General features: G+C 39.5%; 1 long non-coding RNA gene and 1 pseudogene across 3 annotated transcripts in view; one reads left to right on the top strand and one right to left on the bottom strand.

Moving 5' to 3' along the window:
* Positions 1-24,875, top strand: part of LOC123279087 (uncharacterized) — a 163,422-nt gene that overhangs the window by 25,656 nt on the left and 112,891 nt on the right. For all 3 annotated transcript variants that reach the window (XR_011495702.1, XR_006516929.2, XR_011495703.1), the window contains one exon: positions 1,596-1,662. This is a non-coding gene — a long non-coding RNA (uncharacterized lncRNA). The remainder of the gene's footprint in view (positions 1-1,595; positions 1,663-24,875) is intronic.
* Positions 4,693-5,722, bottom strand: LOC106833245 (mitochondrial inner membrane protease subunit 1 pseudogene; annotated as a pseudogene).

Here is a 24,875-nt window from a genome sequence, read left to right on the forward strand (position 1 = left end):
CATGAAGGATGCATGTTGAATTAATGTACTAACCAACAAATCTTATTACTGATATTAAATGGACACTGGAGTATGAAGGATGATAAAATGACTGTTGCCACAAGATATGCCTATTTCTGTCTCTAAATGTCCCTTCAGCAGTATTGGAGGGTCTTTCTTATTGGATCCACTCCAGTGTCTGACAAGATGTGCTAGTGCTTGGCTTGTTGAGCACTTAAATATGTGCATTTCCAACTTCTGTTAGGAGCATTGCCCCTTCATTTCTAGCTGATAAAAAATTAACGCACGGTAGCTCTTCCCAGACATGATAAGGGATAGTGTAGTTGAATGAACCAATCAATTTTGATTTCTTATTTGTTCATTTGCCTAGGATTTTTTTCCCTTTCTTTTTGTAGTTTTGCACTATGACAGTTTCAGAGGAATTTCCCGTTTGGGGAAAAAAATTCCCAGAAGATTAACTTACTCATAAAGCTGAAAGACTATTTTCCTTTAAGCATTATTCAAAAGAAACTAATCATCTTTGGAGGGCTAGCAGAATTTGCAATGACCTCTCAGGCTGAATTTGTAGAGGCTTCATAGGAAGATTTTTGATTGCTAAACTATACTGATCTAATTTTTAATTTTAATAATTTTCTGTAAAATATTAAAACAATATTCATTTCAAAATATTATTGCAGCTGCTCCTCGGTTAGTTGCAACTGTGGATCCAGAGCTGGATGCTACTTTTAAATCCATCAATAATAAACTGACTCTATTTATTTGGTTTTGCTCCCTGTGAGTGTAGAGTTAAAAAGGAAAAGTTCTACTATTTGGACATATATGAAGACCCTAGTTCATTCTCTGTCATCACAAATGGGAGAAATATCATTGAACATCAGCTGGAAGGGAGACACTGAATTCTTCAAGTCCAAAGAAGACAATTTTAATGAACTTGATTCTTTCTAATAGTTTTAGATGACAGGAGCTAATAGCGAGCTGGGATGGTCCTCTGAGGGACACGTGGTAGATATATTAGAAAAATAGAGGGCACACATGTTCTGGAACAATAAAGGGCCTTCTGATTTTCCGACATGCTTCTCTGGGTGATTATTTGGTTACCAGATTAGAAAAAGACTACTCACTTTTATAAACTGGAAGTGGGGAGGGCAGAGAATAAAATATTTAAGCAATAAATTAATTCAACACTTGGAAAGAAGCTAACATTGGGGCAATGTATTGTGTTATCAGTTTGTTGTGAAGATTGAATGAATTAATACATAAAAAGTGCTTCACATAGTGAATGTTCTATAAGAGTTATTACATGTTATTACATTGATTGAAACAATCCTTGGCTGCCTCCAAAGTCAGTTACGCATTAGGAAATGAGGAGCTTCTGTATGCACTGAGGCTTGTTCAGGGTAATTTCAGAGCTGTAACTATTCACACCATAAACTTCATCTTATTTCATCACCAACCTGGAGGCTCATGAAGAAGCCTTCTGCAATGATTGACATGATCAATTCCTTCTATGCTAAAAAATTCCTCCTGCAATTTGAACCTCATTTTAGCTGCACATTTTTTTTATCTTTTTCTTTTCTTGGCATGTTCCTTCAAAGAGAAGAAAGTCAGCAAGACATTCAAGATGAATAAAAAAGGAAAAATGATGAGACGAGAACGGGCCTGGTAAGGAAGGAAAACAAGCAAGGTTATTGACTTAGTGAGAACAAAATGAGACAAATTGAACAAGTGAGAATTGACTTAGAATTGTATCTAATAAGTTTTCATATATAATATTCCATTATAATTAATATCCAAATACTCTGCAATTGTAGTTTTTATTTTCTCTTTGACCCGAGTTACTTAAACAAGTGTTCTTTCTTTTTCCCTCATACTGTCCTTCTCTCTCTCCCTCCCTGACTCCCTCTCTCCCTCCTTTCCTTCCTTCTTTTAAAAAATTTCCAATTAATTGAAGATTCTTTTTGTTTTTTTTAATGATTATTTCTAATTTTTTTTGCATTGTTGTCAGATATGGTCTGTATCGTTTCAACAGTTTGAAATTATTGAGACCTGTGTTGCTACCTAATATATGATTAGATTTTACAAATATTCCATGGCAGCTTGAAAAGGAGGTATACCCTGTAAATCTGATATTAAATTTATAAAGATATTAAAATGATTTTATTCTTTATTATTTTTATCTACCTAATCTTTTAGGAATGCAATAATTATGTTAATTTATTCACATCTATAATAATTTATTTTTAAGCTTTTAAACTATATATATTATGGCATGTTATTTGACACATTTATGATAAATAATATTCATTGTGAATTTTCACTTCTTAACAGAAGTGACCCTTTATTATATTTAATGCTTTTTTCCTTGATTTCTACTTTGATGTTTGTATTGTAACCCATGTTTTTTTGCAGTGACTATTGGCATACCATGCCTTCATTCCACCTTTTATTTTAATTTTTCTGAGTCACTTTATTTTGAGTATATCTCTTATAGACAACATATAGTGGATTTTGTTTTTTGACCCAATTAAAAGTCTTCCCTTTTAATAGATGAGATTATTCCCTTTATGTTTATTTTTATAACGTTGATTACTTCTCTTATCTCATTTTATGTTTTCTGCCTTCTCTCTGTTTCATTTATTCTCTATCTTGTTAGCGTCTGTGGTTTTTCTTCTTAATTTTCTTTCAGTAATTTTGTAGATTAAAGCCAATATTTAGTTTCACTAATGATTTCTTTTAAATTCTTAGGTGCAAACTTTCTCAAGTTATTAATATGAAATAGGATCTAACGATCGCCACATATTAAGATGAAGAATCTGTCAGAGAGAACATTTTTTTTCCATTTCCCAGGTTTTTGTTGGTACACTTGGAGAGTTTTTCCAGATAATTGCTGAATTGTTAAAATATTATTCTTTCAAAATGTATTATCTTTTCTTTCAAGAATTACATTTGTATCTTGTTTTATAAACTTATTTGCCAAGTTTTTTAGATTTGGTTGTGTTTTAATTCATGTATCCAGGCCTTTCATACCACAGTGTCTCCATCTGTGACTTATTTATTTGCATCTCCTCTTTACCACTGGTACATATCCTCGAGGCATTTTTCTGAGTACGCGGGTTGGATAGTTTCTGACGATTTGTATATTTGATAAGATTTTCCTGTTATCTGCACTTTACTGAGTTATAGAACTCATGAGTCATGGCTATTTCCCTTAAAAATTAATGTGATTCCTAGGGCTGGTCTGGTGATATGGTGGTTAGAGTTCACATGCCCTGCTTTGGTGACCCAGGGTTTGCGGGTTTAGTTTGGATCCTGGGCACTGACACTGCTTATCAAGCTATGCTGTGGTGGCATCCCACATACAAAATAGAGGAAGACTGGCACAGATGTTAGCTCAGGGACACTCTTCCTCAAGCAAAAAGAAGAAGATTGGCTACAGATGTTAGCTCAGGGCCAATCTTCGTCACACACTCACAAAATTAATGTGATTCCCTTTTCTTCTGGCGTTTAATGTTGCAGACAAAATGTCTGACTTCAGTCTGTTTTTTCAAAAAGAATTTTTCTCATACATAACCTGGAGTGCTGGATGTTGTTGGATAATGTTATCAGTTTGATCATTCAGCAGCCAGGATAGGGCAGGGAGGAAACTGGGGTCACAAGTGGGTCAGGAAGGGAGGGAATCTATATGTTAGTCACGGAAGTTGTGTTTCCTGAAATTATGCTGAAGTATGCTGAAATTATGGCACCAAAGGCCAGAGTTTTTACTGTCAGTTTTTCATTCAGCCTGGTACTCTATTCCAAGTACACATGATGGGTATAGCTTTCTCTGGGATCTTCCCAGGGGCTTTTACTGATCGAATTGGGAGAGTGACTTGTCATTGTGGAAGGCTGTTCCTCTATAATGTCCCAAATTATCTCTAATTTGGGAATGCATTTTAATACCTCAGGAGGAAGTGGCCAGGTAGGGAAAATTTGGGATGAGGAAAAATTTGGAGCTGGCAGAGTTTCATTGGTGGCCTCTCTTCAATACACGCTGCAGTTAGCTCCAATATAAGTGCCTCCGTGAGGAGAGGTCTTCATCTTTCTCGTGGTCTTTCTTGCCCTTTCAGAGTGGTGTTGAGTGTCCTGTCTCCTTCCCTACTTTAGGAAGGAAAGTGCTTTTCCGTGTCAGAATGAATCTGTGCTGAGATTGAGGAACTGAGCAGCAGCAAGCTGAGTTGCTACAAGGTTTTCTCCTGTGCCCAGGGGTTTCTTTTTTCTGCCTTGCCCCCGTAGCCTCTGAATCTGTGGCTCTGTCCCGTCCGTTGTCCACCCTCACCCCTCACCCTCATCCCTCATTATTAGGGATTGCTGCTGAAATTTCTCAAGATTTGCTTTACTTACTTCTTGCAACGCTGCACCACTTTCAGGGTGGGAAACCTAAGTCGGCTTTTGGTGAAATCTTCAGATCCTGTTTGACCTTTACTTTAGTGATCAGATGACTTTCTGATCGTTGACAACATACCTTCCTTTGACCACTGAGGAATTGTTTCCGGTAGTTTAACTTTTAAGATTTTGTTTGTTTCTAAGAGGAGGATTTGAAACTAGTTATTCCACTGTAACCATCCCTTGAATTTAAACGATTACAGAGAATTTTGCATAAATTGCAGTTCATCTCCTTCTAGAGAATCAGAAAGATGCCTTTGCAAAGTCTTTCTTGGGGGGTCACTCTCGGCATTTGGCTTAGCTCATTAGTTTTTCAATTGATTCATATTAGCTTTCTTTGGACTTTCCCCTCAAATTTGGGGGTGCTCCTTTATTTTTTTGAATAGTAAATATTTTATTGGTAAGTGTATGGTTTCGGTGGCAATAATAAATTCACTTGAACAGGAGACAATAATCAAGTGAAAAGAATAAATGCTCGCTAATCATCAGAAAATCTGTGGCCATTAGGGCTGTCATGTAGAAATCCAATATGACTCAGAAGCTGAATCTTAAAGAAGATGCCGCCTCTTATTAGTCCATATACGTCCATAGCACCTGGAATCTGTAGAAATCTGTAGATTACCACCTTCTAACCAAACATGATACCTTAGCTTTTAAAGAAATCTGGTGGACAATTGGTGAGGATTTTTGTCTCCATATAAACTACTCATTTACAAATATTTGATTCTGGATCACTTGGGCTTTTTGTTATCACAGTGTCACCTCTTTGGATACCATAAAAATGTTGAGTAAGATTTTCTGCAAAGATAATATCTGAATTTTGAATTGTAAAGCCCATTGAATGTCCAGAATACACGACAATACCACGAACATATTCAAAAGCACAAGGAGCTATACAGCAATACTGAACAGGACAGCCAAGAAGGTGAAAGGTTTTTCCCAGACACCATGAGGCAGAGTTGTATGTGGACTCTGCCACCATTGGCGGAAGGTCTGTTCTACAATACATTCAACTTTTAGGGTAGCTGAAGGGCTTCCGTAAAAAACAAGCAAATATCTAAATCATGTCTCAAGGCATATATGGATGATCCATAGTTTCAGGATTCTCCTGGCCCCAAAGAAGCCCAGGACACTCTCACCCAGGACTCAGGTGGGCCTTTCTCACCTTCGCCTGGCAGAAGGGGTGCTCCTTTTTTTGAGGCCTGTTATCTGCAGTGCTCCAAGCACAACAGCTCTGGAGAGTGGGGTGTGTGCCTGAGGTAAGGAGAGTGATTGCAGTAAGTAGGTGTGCTCACAGCTGTGCTTCTCCTGGGCTCCCTGTAGGGTGGCTGAGGGCCTGCAGAGCCATCAAATGTTATGATTGGCCTCACTTCTGCTGTCAGTGTTCCAGGCCACACCTCCCACTCACTTGTAGACACAACTTATTTTGTAGATTATCTCTGGGAAAATTTTATCTCGCTGGCTTCCCTGTGCCTTTAAGGGTGCATTTGGGTATCTTGTGCCATCCACCAGGTAATAAATACCCAAAAAGGCAAACAAGTCTTAAATATAATTGGGAAGATAAATCCACTGCAAATAATAATATGTTATAATACAAGAGCAAACATAAAAGATTTTTGGATTATCTTTGCTGCTGTAAATTCTTGTTAGCATAGATGATGAGCTGACGCTCACAATGTTGACTTGCGCATTATGTCTATAAGTCCTCGGCCCTTGTTCCTTAAGTAAATCCCTTCCTGAAATAATTTCACAAACCAGCAGTCACATGTCAGCTGCTTTCAGCATGGGACCTTAGCTATCTTTCTGAGTGTTACCTTTTAACCATTTCTCCCAAATGAGCTTTAGATTTTGAATGTCATATATTTACATTCTCTTTTTAAAGCACTTTTTCCTATAAAAATATATGCATTCTAATTTCTCTTGTCAGGAATTAAGAGGGGTGTCTTAATTTAGAACATTTCCATTTCTTTCTGACATTTAGTAAGCTGTTAGAGAAAACCGATGAGCATAGCTTACTGTCTTCAAGTTACATCAGTTATTTAGTGAATTGAATGAGAATACATTATGCTTATTTTTAGAATGTCCTTCTCATAAATGTATCATGTACGTCATAGAGACTTAGCAGCCCCACTAATGTGGGAAGTAAACTTGTCAGATATCACTCCCTTTGCAGGGTCAGGTCTAATTGAAACTTAGAGAGGGAAGTAGGGGACCACGAAGAAAACTCCGAGTGACTCAAGTCACAGTATTTATAAACCTCTGAGTCAGGCGTGATTCAGCATTGAGGCACAGTGCTAAGGATGCTGTTTGGTTAAAGAGATAGCGGTGTGAAATTAAAGCTGAGACCACTTGTGCTTCTTATTTGTGGATATTTGGCATTCTGAGTAGGCAAAACATTTGGCACAAGACCCTTTTCACCCCAGATTCATTTGTGTGATTCTTCACAAACTTGAGAAACAAATTTAAACTCTTCTTCCCAGTTTTTTTTCTTTTTAAATAATACAAACAGACAAAAAGCTGTCCTGTGTAAGTCCATTTGCAGTTAAAATTTGAAGCCTAATTAAGATTTTTTTTAAATGGACTGACATGTCTTTTGCTGTGAGGCAGACTAAGGCTCCCTACACCATACTGTCTCCTGTGATGGAAAGAAGGGAAGTGCCATGTCAAGTGAGCCAAACTTCGAAACTCAACTTGGGTTTAAAGTAAACTCCCTAAAATTTTTAATCACTAAATGATGGAGATAACATCAGAAATCAATCTGAAATTTTGGAGGATGAAAACATGATGTAAACGAAGACCATATTTTTCTATCTTTGGTTTGATACTGGTAAAATTATAACCTCCAATTTTCATTCTTTTTTCTTTTGAATTTTGAAGACAGATTCAGGGCAACTTTGTCATATTTGTGATGACTGCTTCGTGTGTGTCTGAGAATTTTTCTTTTAAAATGACATTGGATTACGATGAGCTTCTCCATTAGAATATGTGGGGGACCACGTATTCAGGCTTATGACATCACTTGACAATGGGGAGACAGACTCTATCCCGGATTTAAAAAGGGCTAGGAATCTTCAGGCTCAGCAACACTTTCAAATGCAGCACGTTCTTGCAGCCTCCCAGGGCAGGACTATAATATGTAGCCCTCCTCCCTCCAGAGTAAATCTGGCTCCTTGAATGATGGGACCATTTCCATTGCTGGACAAGGTGCATTTGCAAAGAGTGAGAAGTGAGTGCAGAAACATCATATTATATCCTTTTAGCATGAATCGTCCTTAGAGCTACAGAAAGAAAACCCTAGGAACGGTGGTCGCCACACATTTGAATTCACAGAGTAAGACATCTTTTATGGATACATACATTAATTTATCTGGGAGTCATAGGGTTGTCAACCTTTTATTTTCCAAATAAGGACATTAAAAAAAAAACCAAACTCTGTCATCTACTACCATTTCATAAGAGAAAAGCCACTTTAAAGCTAAAAAGAGGAAGGACACAATATCAGGATAAAGAACAACCTTCTGAATGGAATAGATTTAGCTTCGGTAAAAACTCACTCTATTGCGTTTATCTCTAATTTTTGCCTCAGCCTGACAGAAACTAAGTCACGGATCAGCACTGCCTGTGGACTATTGCCAGATAGTCTCTGAATGTGAAGTCTTTGGAAGCCAAACTTGCGTCTTAGAACTTTGGCTCACTCACGAGACCTGAGGGAACTCTTGGAAGAAAATGCCCTGAAAAGAGAAGCCCAGAAGAGGTCTTGTATATATTTTGCGCTCAAAAAACATTTGTTGTTGAAACTGAAGAGAGATGAATGTTTGCCAAGTTCCAGGACTGAATGCAGGGAGTGGCCTGCAGAGGGGACCGAGAGTCCCTCTAGGTCTCCCCTCAGGACGTCCACACCTCTTTATCCCACTGGTCGAAAGCTTTAGGGGCGGGGCCTGCAGTCTGAGGGTCGAAAGCCCTTTCCTGAGGAACCAGTGGGCTCTACCGGAGGTCCGTGTTGGAAGACCAGCCTGAGGCCCTGCTTTGTCAGCAGTGACTGAAGTTCCCTCAGAGAGGTCCCCAGGTGCCCTCCCGCCACTGTCTGCCTCGGTGGGCTCTGTGATCCTCTTGCTGGGTTCAGCTTGGCCCGAGGAAGTCAGCAGTGTGGTGAGGAGATCACCAACTTTCGAGACGAGCAGACCCGGTTGGAATCTTTATAATTAAACTTAATACCTACAGGTGCCCTTCTCCTAAGATTAACCACTCCTAAGGGTCTATATCAAAATGTAAATATGGCCAATTATGCTGAACATAGGCATAAAGAAAAATATAAAAGTTATATCACAAAAGCAGTTATTATAATAACCCACTCTAAAATCAAGGTTTATGTCTTATTTTTTAAAAAGATTTCTAATGGTGTTTGTTTCGTATATTTGGTACCTATGGATTTATGACTTACATCCTTTTCATAAATGGTTCCTTTGTGGTTTATAACCTTCCTCTTGTTCTGATTAGTGCTTTTAATCTTAAATGCTCTTTGCTAATTATAATTGTATTGCTGCTTTTCCTCCTTTCCTTTATTTCCTTTTTAAAAAATGAATTTTCCTGATATCTGTTTGCCTCTTTCTTTCTTTTCAACATTAAAAAAATCACATTGTTTTAAGTGTGTTTTGAAAATAAGATACACCTGCTTTTCAAGTCCAATCTGACAATCTTTGTCTTTGAAAGATGAATCCAGTCCGTTCACAATTAATTGACTATCAGATATGTTTGATTTTCTTTCTTTCATCTTACATCACACATATCATTTATGTTGCTTTGTTTTTTCTTTTTCCTCCTTAATGCTGGTGGGTTGATTAAGGTACTATTAATTCTCTCCATTTTCTTTATTAAATTGAGAGGTTCTATCACATTTTCCCACTCTTCTAGGAATTACTCTCCCATTCCACTCACTTCTATCGAACCACTTCTTTCTCTGCTATTGTTATGAAAACAAGGTGCCAAGTCTATCTGTCCATCAAGATGTTTTATATTCTCACTGTCCTCTTCCACCTTTTAATGCTTTCATTTCCCTGCTCTTATGTCAGATGAAACATTAAGGAAACTTTTATTTCCCTTCTCTGCTCTCTCCTTCCTCCCCTCCCAAGGATTTACGAGATATTTTACTTTTAGACATTTTTAGGTTTTCCCTTTAGGATGTTTCTTCTATTTGTATGATCATTATTTAGCACTTATATTACAAATTCACAGCCATTCTATTATTTCCAATTTAGACTTAAATATATGTATATCTAAGTGGAAAATTACACACTCACACACACACACACACACACACACACGTGGAGAGGCAGAGACTCATGTCATGCTGTTTCCGCATCTCCGTGTGCCCTACTGGGGATTCTGTTTTGACTCACGTTTTGTTGTCTTACTGTCCTTCCCAAAGTGTTTCCTTAGAATATGTGGGTGACAGAAGCCCTGGGTCCTCGCATATTTGCCCACGCCCTTCTCTCACCTCTACAGGCGGCTCTCTCAGCAGGGGTAGGATTTGGGGCTGGAATTCTCTTCCTGAGCATTCTGTGCTTGTCATCCTTCTGTCCTTTTCTGTCTAGTCCATCAGTTCAATTCGTGTTGGCTCTTTCCTTTATATGTAACATAGCTTTTATGTCTATTAGCCTGTAAATTTTTTTTACGCTTGAATTTAAGAACTCTGTAGGATATGCCCAAGTGTTTTGTTTTGTTTTGTTTTGTTAATTTTCTCCCATCCATTCTGCCTAGAGCTCAACAAACACTTTAAATCTGCTAACTTGAATCTTTCTTCAATCAGAGAAAATGTCTTCTATTGTTTCCTTAATGAATGCCTTCCTACATCTGTTCCCTTTCCCTGTCTTGGAATTCTTGTTATTCACATGTTAGGTCTCTGCATCTGTCCTTCAAGCCCCTTATTAAGAATTTTTCTCCAGATTTCATCTCTTTGTGTTTTTACTTTCTCTGTTGAGCTATCTTTTGCTTGATCATACAGGCCAAAATTCAATCCTCAACAGAGAATAATAGCTTCTTCAATTCATTTGTGGAATTGGTAAAGTTAAAAAGAAAAACAAGAGAAAACTCTTTGAATTCCAGGGGCTTTTTTTTTTTTTTAATTGGGACTGAATTTCTTTGAGTGCTATTGTTATTATTATATTTTTAGCTCATTCAAAAAATTAGAGCTGTCGTCTTTCTTCTTGAGTGGTTCTAGTTGACAAGGAGCTGCCAGTTTTGGGCATTGCGTTTGTATTCTCATGGCTCTGTTCACCCTCGGGATATTAGGTGAGCAGCTGAGGTTGCTCTTGAGTGATGGCAAAGCCAGGTGGAGGCAGTAATCTGTGCTCCTTTGAACTGGTGATGTACCACCTGGTAGGCAGTCAATCCTTGCTCATGGCAAGTTCAGTGCATATGTCGCTGGTCAGGAGGTTTCTCCTGAACAGCTCTGTTCCAAGCATTGACTCAGGGATCCAGGTCCCTTCCATCTACTGAAACTTTAACCCTTTGGGACCTTTTCATGATCTTCCATGGGATCTAGTAAATATAGTAATACACCTTTTAGAAGGTGATGAGTGCTATTAAAATAGAGCAGGATAAGGAGTATGTAGGTATGTATTTGGATTATGTATGAGGGCACAATTGTGGTTTAAATAGGAATGATAAGACTGGGCTTTGTTAGGAAGGTGACATTTCAGCAAAATATCAGAGTGTTGAGACATGAGGTTATCTTGGGCAAGAGCATCCTAGGCAGAGAGAACAGCCAGTGCAAAGGCACTGAGGTGAGAGCAAGTCTGTAGTATTTGAGGAGCAGCAAGTGGCTGTGTGGCTGGAGTGAATAAGTAGGAGAGTATTAAGAGATCAGGTTAGAGAGGTAATGGAGGGTCTGATCAGTTAAGAGGGTACCGCAGTAATCTGGGCAAGAGGTGGTGGTGGCTGGCTCTATGATGTTAATAGTTAGGGGTGGTATAGTGTAAAGTCATCAAATCTTAGATATGGTTTTAAGGTAAAGCCAAAAGGACTTTCTGACTGATTTGATGGATAGTGTGAGATAAGGGAAGGGATTAAGGATTTTATTTATTTAAGCAACAGTTATGTAGCATTTACTACGTGCAAGTATTGTTGTAAGCATTTGACATATACTAACTTGTTTAATCCTCATACCACCCTTAAAGGATATTATTATTATCTCATTTTTAAGATTAGGAAATTGAAGCACAAAGAAGTAAAGAAATTTGCCCAAGGTCACACAGCTAGTCGTATAGATAGGATTTGAACCCATGCAAGCTAGCTCCAGAGTTTATGATCTTAACCATCATCATTCTGCCTTTCATGTGGGAATTCTGCTAGTTGCTGAGAATGTCTATTCCAATTAAACCTTAAGGCACTAGAGAAATAATCACAGACGGGTCTCTGAAACCACTGGACCCATGAAAGGCTTAGGCCAAAAATTACATTTATCACTCGACTTTCATAGGTCCCCATTTGGGCTGGTAGACCACAGTGGCATTTTGGGTTCTCAGGAACGAGTGTCAACTCAGAGCCAGTCTTCAGTAATCCCAGAAGATGTTGGGTATTTCCATTTCCGTAGCGCACAGTCACCCTGGTGAACGACCACATTCCCTCTGGGGAGACTGGGAAGAAGGTTTGTGGTACTTGTGGCGTTGGGTCCTTCCTCAAAGGGATTTATGGCATTTTACTAGGGTCCCTCTAAACCTTGGAAAAGAAAAAAACACTCTGACTTTGAGGGAATTAAACACTAATTCTGAGATTTTTGGCTTAACCAAGTGGAAGGGTAGATGCTATTGACTGATATGGGGAAGATTATGGGTGATCCAAATCTGAGGGTGTCATGAGGATCAGGAGTTCAGTTTTGGGTATATTAATTTTAAGATACTTTTTAGACATCCAAGTGGAATTGCTGAGTAGATGGTTGGATGGGTGAGCCAAGAGGTCCAATGTGGAAGTATAAATCTGGGGGTCGTTAACACATAGATGGTATTTAAAGCTGTGAGATCTCAAGAGAGAGTGTGGAGAAATAGGAGAGATCCAAAAACCAACTGCTGGCCTTAGAGAAGAGAATAAAACAGTAAAGGAAGCAGCCAACGTGTTGCCATGAATTCCAAGTAAAGAAAGTGTTTCCAAGAAGTTGAATGTCATCAATTGTATCAAATATTGCTGATCATCAAGTGGGATGAGAACTGAGCATTGATCATTGGATTCAGCAATGTGGAGATCATTAACGACCTTGGAAAAGCAGTTTTGGGGCGTGCTGGTGGCAAACACCTAATTAGAATGTGGTAATGGAGCATTTGAGGAGGAAATAGTGAGTAGTGAATGGTCAAATCTTTCAAGAAGCTTTGCTGCAAGCGGAACAGAGAAATGGGCAGTAGATGGAGGGGGAAGTGGAGTCCAGAGAGGACATTTTCCTAAGGTGATAAAGATAAAACTATGTTCATATGTGCTAGAAACAATCCAACCAATAGACAAGGAAAAACTGATAGGGTAGGACAGAGAAGGGAATTCCTGGAGTGATGCATTTGAATAGGTGAAGGCTGTTTAATTACAAATGGGAATCCAACCCACAGATTTATTCTGATTCTAATTCTGATTCTATTGTGATTCACCACTCTCACTTTTTTTTTTTTTGAGGAAGGTTAGTGCTGAGCTAACTACTGCCAATCCTCCTCTTTTTTCTGAGGAAGACTGGCCCTGAGCTAACATCCATGCCTATCTTCCCCTACTTTATATGTGGGATGCCTACCACAGCATGGCTTTTGCCAGGCGGTGCTATGTCCTAACCGGGATCGGAACCGGTGAACCCCAGGCCACCGAGAAGCGGAACGTGTGCACTTAACACTGCGCCACTGGCCGGCTGGCCGGCTAGCCTGCTGGCCCCACCCCCCCACCCCCAAACACACTCTTGCTTTCTTTTGGGCTGCTTTTATACTTACTTGGTCATCCTGGCCAAGTCTTTCTAAGAGTTATGTGTCCTTATAAACCACCATAGAGAAGAACCTCCACTCTTAGTCTTGTGTTCACATGGATGCAGAACCACTGTGTACTGGGACTTCACAGAATGAGCTCTGAGAATGCCACTTATCAGGGCTCCAGACAGGGAGAGGAGGCTAGGAGGGGGGGTCATCATTGAATTTGAAGACCTGGAGAATATTTGGTTCCATTTCTCACAGCACATGGGCAGTGTCGCCCACCTTCGTATGCATTTATCTTGCCCCGATTTGCACATATGCACACGGCATTTCGTTAGGAGAGACCATGGTCCTGTCTTCCGTGTAAAGCACCACTGCAGAGCCTGCCGCCAGGGTTCCCTGTCTTCACGACAGTCGTTCGCATTTAGTGCCCTTGATGTTTACCCATTTTCTAATTTTTCTGTCAGATTATCCATTAATTTACTTTAACTAATTATTATATTGTTAATTGTTTAATCCTCTTGTTATTACACTTAGAAATCAAGGCCCTGCTAGGTAGCTTTTAGCTTAAGAAAAGTAAAAAGTGGAAACTTTTGAACACTAAGAATTACAGGGTTTAATTCTCTTTTTCCTTTTATCTTTTCCAAAGCGAACAAATTTGTTTCAGTATTACCTGAAATATCAAAGGTAGATTCCCAGTCGACATAAATATTCCAGTTGTGGCACAATAGCCCCCACAGTACACTTGTCTGAGGCTTAATGAAAGAGAAAGGATATTTGATTCTGAAAAATCATCTCTTACTCCCTCTTGTCCGCTGTTATTCTGATGACTCAACTTCCTTATGAATCTAACTTTCAATTTAGTAGCTTCTAAGTTCAAACTATGGTGCATTTTGCACATTGTGCCGAAGTAGCTGCTGGAGGTGACACCCTTGTGCCCATTGGGGGATCATTTACAGGAAGTGAGGACACGGTCATACGCGCTGTACCTTGTGCTTGCTGTCTGCTTGCTGTGCATGCCATATTGGTGCTACATGGGGAGCTGTCAATCTCCTCCTCCAGATGATGCCCTTGTTCAGGGAGGCGTCACACCTTCTTCACCTCCTTCTCTCAGTGCCCAGCACAGTGTCCGCCACAGAGAGGCAACCAAGAAATATTTGTCAGATGAATGAATACATGAAGTAATTATAAACCGTGTATGTAACCTGGTCATCAATTTCCGCCTGAAAGTAGCTTGCAGTTTAGAAGATAGAAAGGTAATAACGTTAGTTTTCAGCTTCACTGTAAATGAGCTCTATTCATCATCCACTCCAATCCCACCCCCAACACTTTTGCCAGAATTACCTTTTTTGTATGTTTAGTGTTTGGGGGCCTCTTCTTTTCTATGACTGTCCATTTGAGTCAGGTTGCAAAGGTGTAAGGTCTAGTTTAGTGTATCTATCTATAACACGAAAAGCTTTTCGCAGAGATGATAATCATTTTCTACACTCCACCAGGCTCTACTTTATGTGAATGTGTCCTGCTGTGCCTCATTTCAAAACTTTTGTAAAACTGCCACCCCCCCACCCCGACCTGGGATGTCCCTCTTCCACCTGTCTACCTGACAAACTCCTGGGCGTGGAGGCTGAGAGTGTTAGTATAAGAAGCTATTGTTGGAACCAAAAGTTTTGGTTTACCCAGAAATTTTGGTAGGTGGTTTTGATTCCACCTACCTCTTATGTGACATTAGGTAAAATTCTTAACTTCCTGGATCTCAGTTATTTCCTTTGTAAAATGTGGATAAAACTGATCTTTATGGAACGTTGTAAGGATTTAGTGAGATAATATGTAAACATGGCACAGTTACAGGTCCTTAGCTAGTGCTCAGTAGTGATAGCTGCTACCACCACCACCACCACCATCACATCCTTCAGCCATCAATTCATATACGGGCTCCTCTGTGAGGCCTTTCTAGACTCTGGGCAGCGTTAGATGTTCCTTTGCAGGCATCTCTGTAGCATTTTTTACACCCAGAACTCATAGCATTGTATTGTCTTTGTTGCTTTTCCTGTCAGCACTCTATAGGGCCGAGCCACTTGATGGCAGTAACCTTGTCTGATTAATCACTAGATCTCTAGTATCTAGTGTCTCACACTGGACCTGCCACCTAAGATTGGCTTATTAAATGTATTTTGAATGAATACAGGAATAAAATAAACTTTTACTTAGCGTAAAATTGGCATTCACCATGTATCTGAAAAAGTAACATGAAAATGATAGACCCAAGTCTGGGAGACTGAATACAAGTGTAATGATGGCAAATATGAAGATTCAGTAAGATTATATTTTTATAAGCTCTACATGCAACTATAATAAACTGGGACTGCTTTAAGCATCAATATATGGAGTAAATTAACACTCATTTATTTCACTTGGAATATTATTTTAAGTAATTGCAAATTTGTTAGTTGTATTTTTGCTTTTTTGACATGTTGTTGAATGTGTCTTCATTTTTCTTTTGAGATGATTGTTTGATCAAGAATGCAACCCCTGATCAAAATATTGTCTGTGTGAGAGACTGCAACTGCTTTAAACTTGTTTTGTTTCATTATAAGGTTTTTAAAGCACTCATTTTTTGGGGAAAAATGGAATCTGCCTGACTTCTGTTATGTTTAGAGGTATCATTCAGTAGTGATCAGCTCTGCGGAACTTGAGGACGAGGAGGCAAATATGACAGATGCCATTTGGATCTCTGTCTCCTTGTGGCCCTCTCTGATCGCCCACAACAATCTCTTCATTTCCTTCTCACCCCTGAAAGGTTAAAAACTAATACCAGAAGTGGAAGGCTGGGGGATGGTCTCTCAGCTGCTGTTTCAGTAATTGCTGTTGACTTTGTGGGAATTATAAAGGTCCTGAAAATTTGGAAATATCTAACTTGTTAGAGGGTTTGACGCTCTCTCCTGCATTCATTATAGAAACCCACATGTCTGGGATGCCTGGGCTCAAATTTGCTTGGATAGCGTTTCAAAATTCAACAGAGGTCCCCTTGGGTTTTGGAGGCCCAGATGACTTGGTGACTTGGGAGGCCATAGTCAACAGAAAGAACACAGCTTTGGAGTCAGGCAGATCTGCAGACTTAAACTCAGTTGTGCCACTGCTAGTGTATTCACTTTTCTAAGCCTTCATTTCTTGATCTTGTATCTAGGTAATTATAGCATTTACCTGTAAGGAGTTCTAGTGATAAATACAGAGGATAATATCCATTGGGCATCTAGCATAGTTTCTGACCCATTGTTCAAATTCAATTTAAAAGGAAGAGGCTGGGGAAAAAACAAAAGATGAAAAGGGAACTTATAGATTGAAGGAGACTTAGAGGACACGTCAACCAATTGCAACATAATGGAGCTTATTTGGGTCCTCATTCAAACTACCGGAAAATATTTTGAGAAGTTTAAGTGCTGAGTGGACATTGGATGAAATTAAGAAATTATTAATTTTTTAGGTGTGATAATGGTACTGCTATGTTCAAAAAAATGAGTTCCTAGCTTTTAGAAATACATACTGAAATATTTATAAATAAAACAAAAAAATTGCTTGTAAACATTTCCTTGATAAAAAAAGTTGTAGCTATATACTGCTCTTTTAAAAATTCAAGCCTATATATATAGATACACATAAAATTTGACAGCAAATAAAATATTACCACCAGGTAATATTTAATAAAATTAAATGTCAGACAAGGTTTAGGCACATCTGTTCTATTCCTGCTCTCACTGGCATTAATAATCAGGTGGGCAACACAGAGTAACATTGTGCCAGGATATTTCACTGTAGGTGTTTGTGGCGTTTTTTTTAATATGATGAGTCCGTCTTTTCTGACATTATAAAATTAAGGCAAGCAACTCTTAGATATTTTAAGTGATTTACATTTAAAATAAAAATTACTTCTATTCTTCTTTTATGTCTCTAGATTTGTTTAAAATCATCCTGAGATTGCCAGGTGAACTGTTAACAAATAAATAAATTTTCAAAACTACTTGTCTATGCAAGTCATGATCTTATTGATCCTGTACAACCAGAACAAAAGAACTATTTGGATGCTGAGTTTGATATGTCTGAATATTTTCAAATGTAAGCTTTTGTATTGATCTGTGAAATGCGACTCATTATTCTCATTAACTGACTAGAATAACACATTATGCATGGGGAAAAAAGTGTCTAGCAGGAGAGGAGAGAGCGAAAACAAGGTTTGGCTCCCCTGTGAAACCATCTCACTGTGCTCCTTCTCGAACATCATGGATAACTGAGATTCCAGTGACTCCTGCCTGCGGTCCTGTTCACAGGGATGCCCTCACCTTATGCTTTCAGGGAAAAGAGAGGTTACTATACTCCCTTGCCTCTGTTTTCTGTGCTGATGTCTACAAACCTACCCTATTGGCATCTGCTTCCTCTCCTTTTCTTCAGCTTCAGAGCAAGAGAGTCTCTTTCGTCAGTCTCTTGATGTTCTACCTTTGCTGTTCACCTGCATTTAAAAAACTTTTAATGGTGGTAAAATACCCATAACCTAAGACTTACCATCTTCACCATTTTTAGGTGTCCAGCTCAGCAGTGTTAAGCACATTCACATTGTTGAGCAACCAGTCTCCAGAACTCTTTTCGTCTTGCAAAACTGAAATTCTATACTCATTAAACAATAACTCTCCATTTCTGGAAAGAATAGTCCAAACTTAATCTATTCACTTTTTTTTACCTCATCTTCACACACTACAACCAGGATTCTCTTAGTTTATATTACTGTACTGTTCTCCGAGGTCTGCTAGTGGGCTCTGTTTCTTCATAGCATTTCACGCTGCTTCCCCGTAATAACACTCTCCTGGCTCACTCCTGCCTCTCTGAATGTTTCTTCTCCATTTCCATTGCTAAATGTTCTGTTGCGAAACATTCTTTACATGTTGTTATTTTCTGGGTTCTGTCTGCCCTTGGCTTCTATCCCATGCTACAGCAAGCTTGGATCATCTCACTCACCCACTCCATGACTTCAATTTGAAAGTTTCCCATGTCTATATAAACCTCCACCCCAGGCCTATGGCCTGAGTTTAGGCCCAGCCAGATTTATTTTATTGCTACTCTCTACCAGACACTCTGATAGCACTAAGTTTTCAGGAATGAATGAGAGACCTGGACAAGCCAGGTTCCTGTGCAAGAAGCTCTGCCTATAATAACGGTATCTTACTTCTTACTTATAATCATATTCTAAGGCCGTTCATTCTTTTCCTGGCTTCTGTGATGCCACAGTATCTTTTTTTAACCACACAGTAGACCCCCCCCCCCCCCTTATCCACAGTTTTGCTTTCTTTGGTTTCAGTTACCCACAGTCAATTATGTTCCAAAAATACTAAATGGAAAATTCCAGAAATAAACAATTCATAAGTTATAATTGTGTTCCATTTTGAGTAAGGTGATGAAATCTTGTGCTGTCCCGCTCTATGCTGCTGGGATGTGAATCATCCCTTTGTCCAGTGTGTCCACACTGTATACGCTACCGGCCGTTAGTCACTTAGTAGCCCCCTCAGTTATCAGGTCGACTGTCATGACGTTGCAGTACTCGTGTTCAAGTGATCCCAGAGCACAAGAGTAGTGATGCTTGCAATTCGGATATGCCAAAGAGAAGCTGTGAAAGGTGCTTCCTTTAAGTGAAAAGGTGAAAGTTCTTGACTTAATAAGGAAAGAGAAAAATTGTATGCTGAGGTTGCTAAGATCTATCATAAGAACAAATCTTCTATCCACGAAATTGTGAAGAAGGAAAAAGAAATTTGAGCTAGTTTTGCTGTTGCATCTCAAATATGCATATATAGGAAAAAATATAATATATATATAGGATTTTGTCCTATCCATGGTTTCAGCATCCACTGGGGGTCTTGGAATGTATCCTCTGTGGATAATGGGGGACTACTGTATTTACAGCTCCATCTCAGCACCCAGAGCTGGTTCGTAGGTAGCCTCCTCTCCTCCAGTTACACCATGTCCCTGGTGTCCCACCCTGTCCCAGAGCTTTAGAAACACGACATGGGGGTGACTTCCAAATCTTTATTATCTTCAGTTCTGATCTCTCCTTGGAACTCCAGACATGTATACCCATTTGACAATGTGTTATCTCTACCCGGATGCAATAGTTATCTCAAATTCCATGTGGTCCAATAAACACTCCCACCATGCACACATCGCACGTGGCAAACGTTCCACAGGGTTCTTTGATTCCTCTTTTTCTCTTGTTCCCGGAATTTGACCCACCACTAAGTCCTTTTCAACTCCACATACAAACATATACCAATTCCATCTGCTTCAGTCTGTCCCCACCGCCATCACCTGAGTCCACCCTGATCTCTCCCACGAGGACAACTACAATAGCTTTCTGACTTCTCTTTACTTCTACTCCTGTCCACTTTCCACAAGGCAGCCAATGATCATTTAAAAATATACACCTGGCGGGGCCGGCCCCGTGGCCGAGTGGTTAAGTTTGTGTGCTCTGCTGTGGCAGCCCAGGGTTCGGATCCTGGGCGTGGACATGGCACCGCTCGTCAGGCCACGTTGAGGCAGCATCTCATATGCCACAACTAGAAGGAGCCACAACTAAGATATACAACTATGTACAGGGGGTTTGGGGAGATAAAGCAGAAAAAAAAGATTGGCCACAGTTGTTAGCTCAGGTGCCAATCTTTAAGAAAAAAAATAGATATATACACCTGATCATACCACTTGCCTACGTAACCATGAAGTGATGTCCTATGGCCCTTAAAATAAAATCCAAACACATTGTCCCGGGTCACACGGCCTTTGAATTCTCGTCTGGGTCTACCTATTAACCCTAATCACTCACCCTTCAGCCCCTTGCTGCTACTCGCTGGGCACACTGGCCTTCTTTCCGTTTCTTGAACTGTCTAAGCTTTTCCCATTTTAGGGATTTTGCACCACCTGTTCCCTTTGCCTGGAATGCTCTACTTCCAATCACAGAGTGACTTTTTTCTTGTCATTCAGATTCTGCTCAGAGAGGTCTTTCTTAGCCACACAATTTAAAGTAGCAATTGGACACTCTCTCTTGTGTCAGTCTATTTCCATTTTTGCACAGTGTTTAACACTACTTTCTATTTTTCTTGTTTATCTGTTCACTTGGCTGGTTATTGTCTACATGCCTCTGCTAGAATGCTCTGTGAGATCTTGTCTCTTTGGTTCATTGTTGTATTCCTAGAGCTCAGGAGAGTATCTGGCTCTCAGGAGAGTATTTTTAAAGTAAAAGGTACTTAAAAAAATGTTTGAATGAATGAATAAAATGTCTCCAGGCCCAAAACTTTTTAATCCAATCTCTGAACAACTGCCAGAGTGAACTCTCTAAAGTATTTATCTCACCGAGCCACTCCCTACTTAAAGCACCCCAGAGGCTCTACATTGCCAAGAGAATGTCATCCAAACTGCTCAGCATGGCACACAACGCCCTCCACGATCTGGTCTCTGCTTGCTTCTCCAATCTCATTCCTCACTGAGCCCCACTCCATGCCTAATGACCTGCAAGATGCCCAATGACTAGCATGTCCAAGGCGTCATGGTTGTTTCATGATCCATTTCTTTTTCATGTCTGGAGCACCCTTTCTTCCCATTACTCCCCCCACACCCATCCCCTTATTTACTCAGTTTTTGAGATACAGCTCAAGCCAAGAAGATGTCCTGACCGCCCTATGACCCCAAACTCCAACCTTTTCCTCTATACATTATACTTGTCTCCATCATAGCTGCTGTAACTCTTTATTGCTCTTATTTGCTTTATGTCTGTCTCTCCACTTGGACTATAAATTCCATGAGGGCAGATATAGTGTTATATATTATATCATATTATATATCATGGTGTTATATATCATTTTATTCCTAGATATGACTCGTGGTTGGCACTTGCACAAGTATTGGTTGACTGACACACTGAGGTATGGATCAGTTTGTTTTACTGGTCATAAAAATGCAAGGAACTTGAGAATGCTTGACATGACTTGCCATTCGGGTTGACAGATGCTACTCGTTATACTGTGTTTCCTATGGCTTAGGCCCCACTGCATGATAACTCAGATTAAGGTAGATGAATGTTTTCAAACTCTAAAGAAAAATGTACTCTAGGAGAAAATAGTCAATTTATCACCTAAAACCAATTCTCAGACCATCATAAGGGAAATGAATGGGCCTGACAAGAATTTGAAATACTTAAGGAAAAGTTGATTAGAGAAGGCTTCATGAATGATTAATTATAAAATTTAATATCTGTGGGAAAGAGTTTTACTGACATTTAAATAAATGCCAACAAAATAAGCTGCAATTAAGCATTTGCCACAGCACATAAAGCATCATCAAGGCATTCATTCTGAATCACAATTATATAAATATGGTATGTGCAACTCTGAAATAAATGTTCACATTAGGTGTGACTCATTGATCAGAGAGTTGCAGTTTGAACACTTTTGTTTTACCATGATAATTGCAAGTCCAGCTATGCAAAGGTGAGTGTACTCCTCCTCCTTTCCCTGGGCTCCCAGCCCTTCTTTAGTCTGCTGCTTTCTGGTTTCTACTTATCTCTGGGTTTTTTTCTTCTTTTTGTTTGCTGAGGAAGATTTGCCCTGAGCTGACATCTGTGCCAATATTCCCCTATTTTATATGTGGCTTGCCACCACAACACAACCGCTGATGAGTTGTATAGGTCTGCGCCTGGGAACCAAACACAGGCCACTAAAGTGGAGCATGCCAAACTTAACCACTAGGCCACAGGACTGGCCCCTTCTTTGCTTTTACTAATACCTTTTTCCCCCCACTAATTTTGTTGAGATCATAATGGTTTATAACATTGTGTAGCTTCAGGTGTAATTATTATTTACCAATTTCTGAATAGACTTCATTGTGCTCACCACCAGTAGTCTAACTTTTGTCCACCACCATACACATGTGCCCCTTTACCCCTTTGGCTCACCTCCCAATCCCCTTCTGCTCTGGTAACCACTAGTATGTTCTCTTTATGCATGAATTTTTTATCTTCCACATATGAGTGAAACCATACAGTATTTGCCTTTCTCTGTCTGGCTTATTTCACTTAACATCATACCCTCAAGGTCCATCTATGTTGTTGTAAAAGGGATGATTTTACTGACACCCTTTCATAAAGTCTCCAGTGACTTTCTGGTGAATATATGAGATGGCCTCAGCTTACTTGAGTCTTTGGGGTATTTAATTTATTGAGTGAATTAATATTTATTTGTCATCCACTATGTGTTAGCATTAGATACCAATTTGGTGCATCGTAATAAAAAAAAAAGGAAAGGACCCACCCCAATACCAAAAAAACCCAAAAACCCAACAAAAACTCCAGACAAAAACTAATAACAAAGACCAAACCAAACTAAACAACAAAAAAAAGAGACTTTGGCTCCTGACCTCAAATATCCTATCATCTAGTAGGAAAACAGACATAAAATAAATAAGCACAGAGATAAACATCTAATTAAATTGTGATGAGCGCTATGAAACAAAAGCATGTGGTGTTCTGAGAAACAGTAATAGGGAACTCAGTTTAAATCCGGCATCAAGGCAGCATCTCTGAGAAGGAGACCTGAAGGAGGAGAAGGGAGAAAAGTCCAAATGGAGAAAGAAAAATGAGAGCTGGGAAGACGTGTTTGACTGGACGATGTCTGAAGATTGTGAATACTGTCTGGCAGATCATTTCTCCAAGTAGCAGGGGAAGAGGAGGAATTGTCATCTATCACAAAGAAACCAAACACTCGTGCTGATAAACATGATACAGTCCAAGGGAGAGCATTTGTGGAGCCGTATCTCAAGAAGATAAGAGAGAGACTAACTTGCAACCTTTTCCTCATTTTGAGGTGGTTGAGAAAAAAGAGAAAACCAAATGGCTTGAGGAATAAGGAATGTGAAATTTATTGTGTGGCTATGCCACCAGAAGAAAGAGGAAAGAATTTGGCTCCCTGTCAAGACACCGATGTGGATACATTCCATCCAACACACCAGAGAATTTCTGGGAAGCTGGCTTTCCTTCAGGCATATAGCAGACATTCCCTTAATTCTTGATGGTACATAAATGGAGGGTACATTTACGACCTCAGGAATGGGGAAGATGAAATCATTGGTCGAATTGTTTTATGTGTCTGGGATCACAAACAATAAGTATGAAAGAGAAACCGATAGCTTTTGCAGAAATGAAACTTCCCTTGTGTGGTTAGCACATGTGATTAAAACAAGAACTGTAAAGTGTACTCACCACCCTATTTGGGCTTTTCTGGATCTTAGGCACTTTCATTCCTCAAGTAGAAGTAGGGAAAATGTCTTTTTCTTTCTCTGTCTTTAAAAATTAAAAAGAAAATTAATTTCTAAGGCGGTAGTTCTCAACCTTGTCTACACATCGAAGTTACCTGGGGGCACTTTGAAAACTCCATGCGCCTTGGTAGCACATCAGGAGCTCCTTATTCAGTGGGTCTGGGATGGGCTGAGGGATCTGTAGTTTAAAAAGCCTCTCAAGTATTTCTGATCTGCTACCAAGTTTGAGAACTGCTTGGGTATCTTTATTTATCTCCTGTCTTCTTTATTTTTAAAATAATCCTCATTCTGAAAATTCAGTGAACATTGAAAAAACAATAACTCAAACGATCAGATTTCTTAAAAGAAAAACGGAAGAGCTTCCATCAGAATGTTTATGATCTTGTTGTCCTGCCCTCATCAGCCTGCTTCGTATGTGGTGATGAGTGGCTGGGCAGGGTCCTCAGCAGGTGAGCCTGGCTTCAGCTGGAGGACTCAGGAGGGTTTCCCAGATGTTCTCACTCACCACAACGTCTCCATGACTCTACATGTGTGCCACACAGTCCTGTATCTAGTATGTATTCTCTCTCTTTGACAGACTGCATGTTCCGATCAGACCTTCTGAAAATAGGGCCCCTGGCAGCATACCAGTTTCCCTCATTTGTTATTACTTCCCCTCACTTTGCCCTCAGTTTCCTCTAGTAAATGCCAAGATGGGTACACAACGCTTTATCTGAAACCCTTGGGGCCAAATGTGTTTTGGAATTCAGAATGCCTCAGACTTTGGAAAGGTCGATTCTAGATTCCATATATGACATACCTCCCCCAGTGTGGCCGGAAAAGCACCTTGTAGTCAAGCATTTGCATTATTTCTACAGGAGACAAATGGCTACTCCCATGAAGTGGGATGAATAAAGACTGTAAGTAGCCTCACATCTGAGTGGTTCAGGTTTTACCACCAAACGACATTGCTAGAAACTTTATGAATGAAAACCTTTAGAATTTCAGAGCTCTGTGGATTTTGGAATTGTGGAAGAGACTGAGGACCTGGGGTAGCAGCATTATATAAAACATGTTTTACAAAACTGCCTTTTCACTCACTTTACTAGTTTTTCTCATTGCTTATAACAGAAACACAGTAACATGAAGTTAAGGGATTTCCATGTCAGTTGCTTTCTGAGTATTAATACTTTCCATTTGGTCAGA

This window comes from Equus asinus, chromosome 20 (genome assembly GCF_041296235.1).
Source record: "Equus asinus isolate D_3611 breed Donkey chromosome 20, EquAss-T2T_v2, whole genome shotgun sequence".
In the NCBI taxonomy this organism is placed as follows: Eukaryota; Metazoa; Chordata; class Mammalia; order Perissodactyla; family Equidae; genus Equus; species Equus asinus.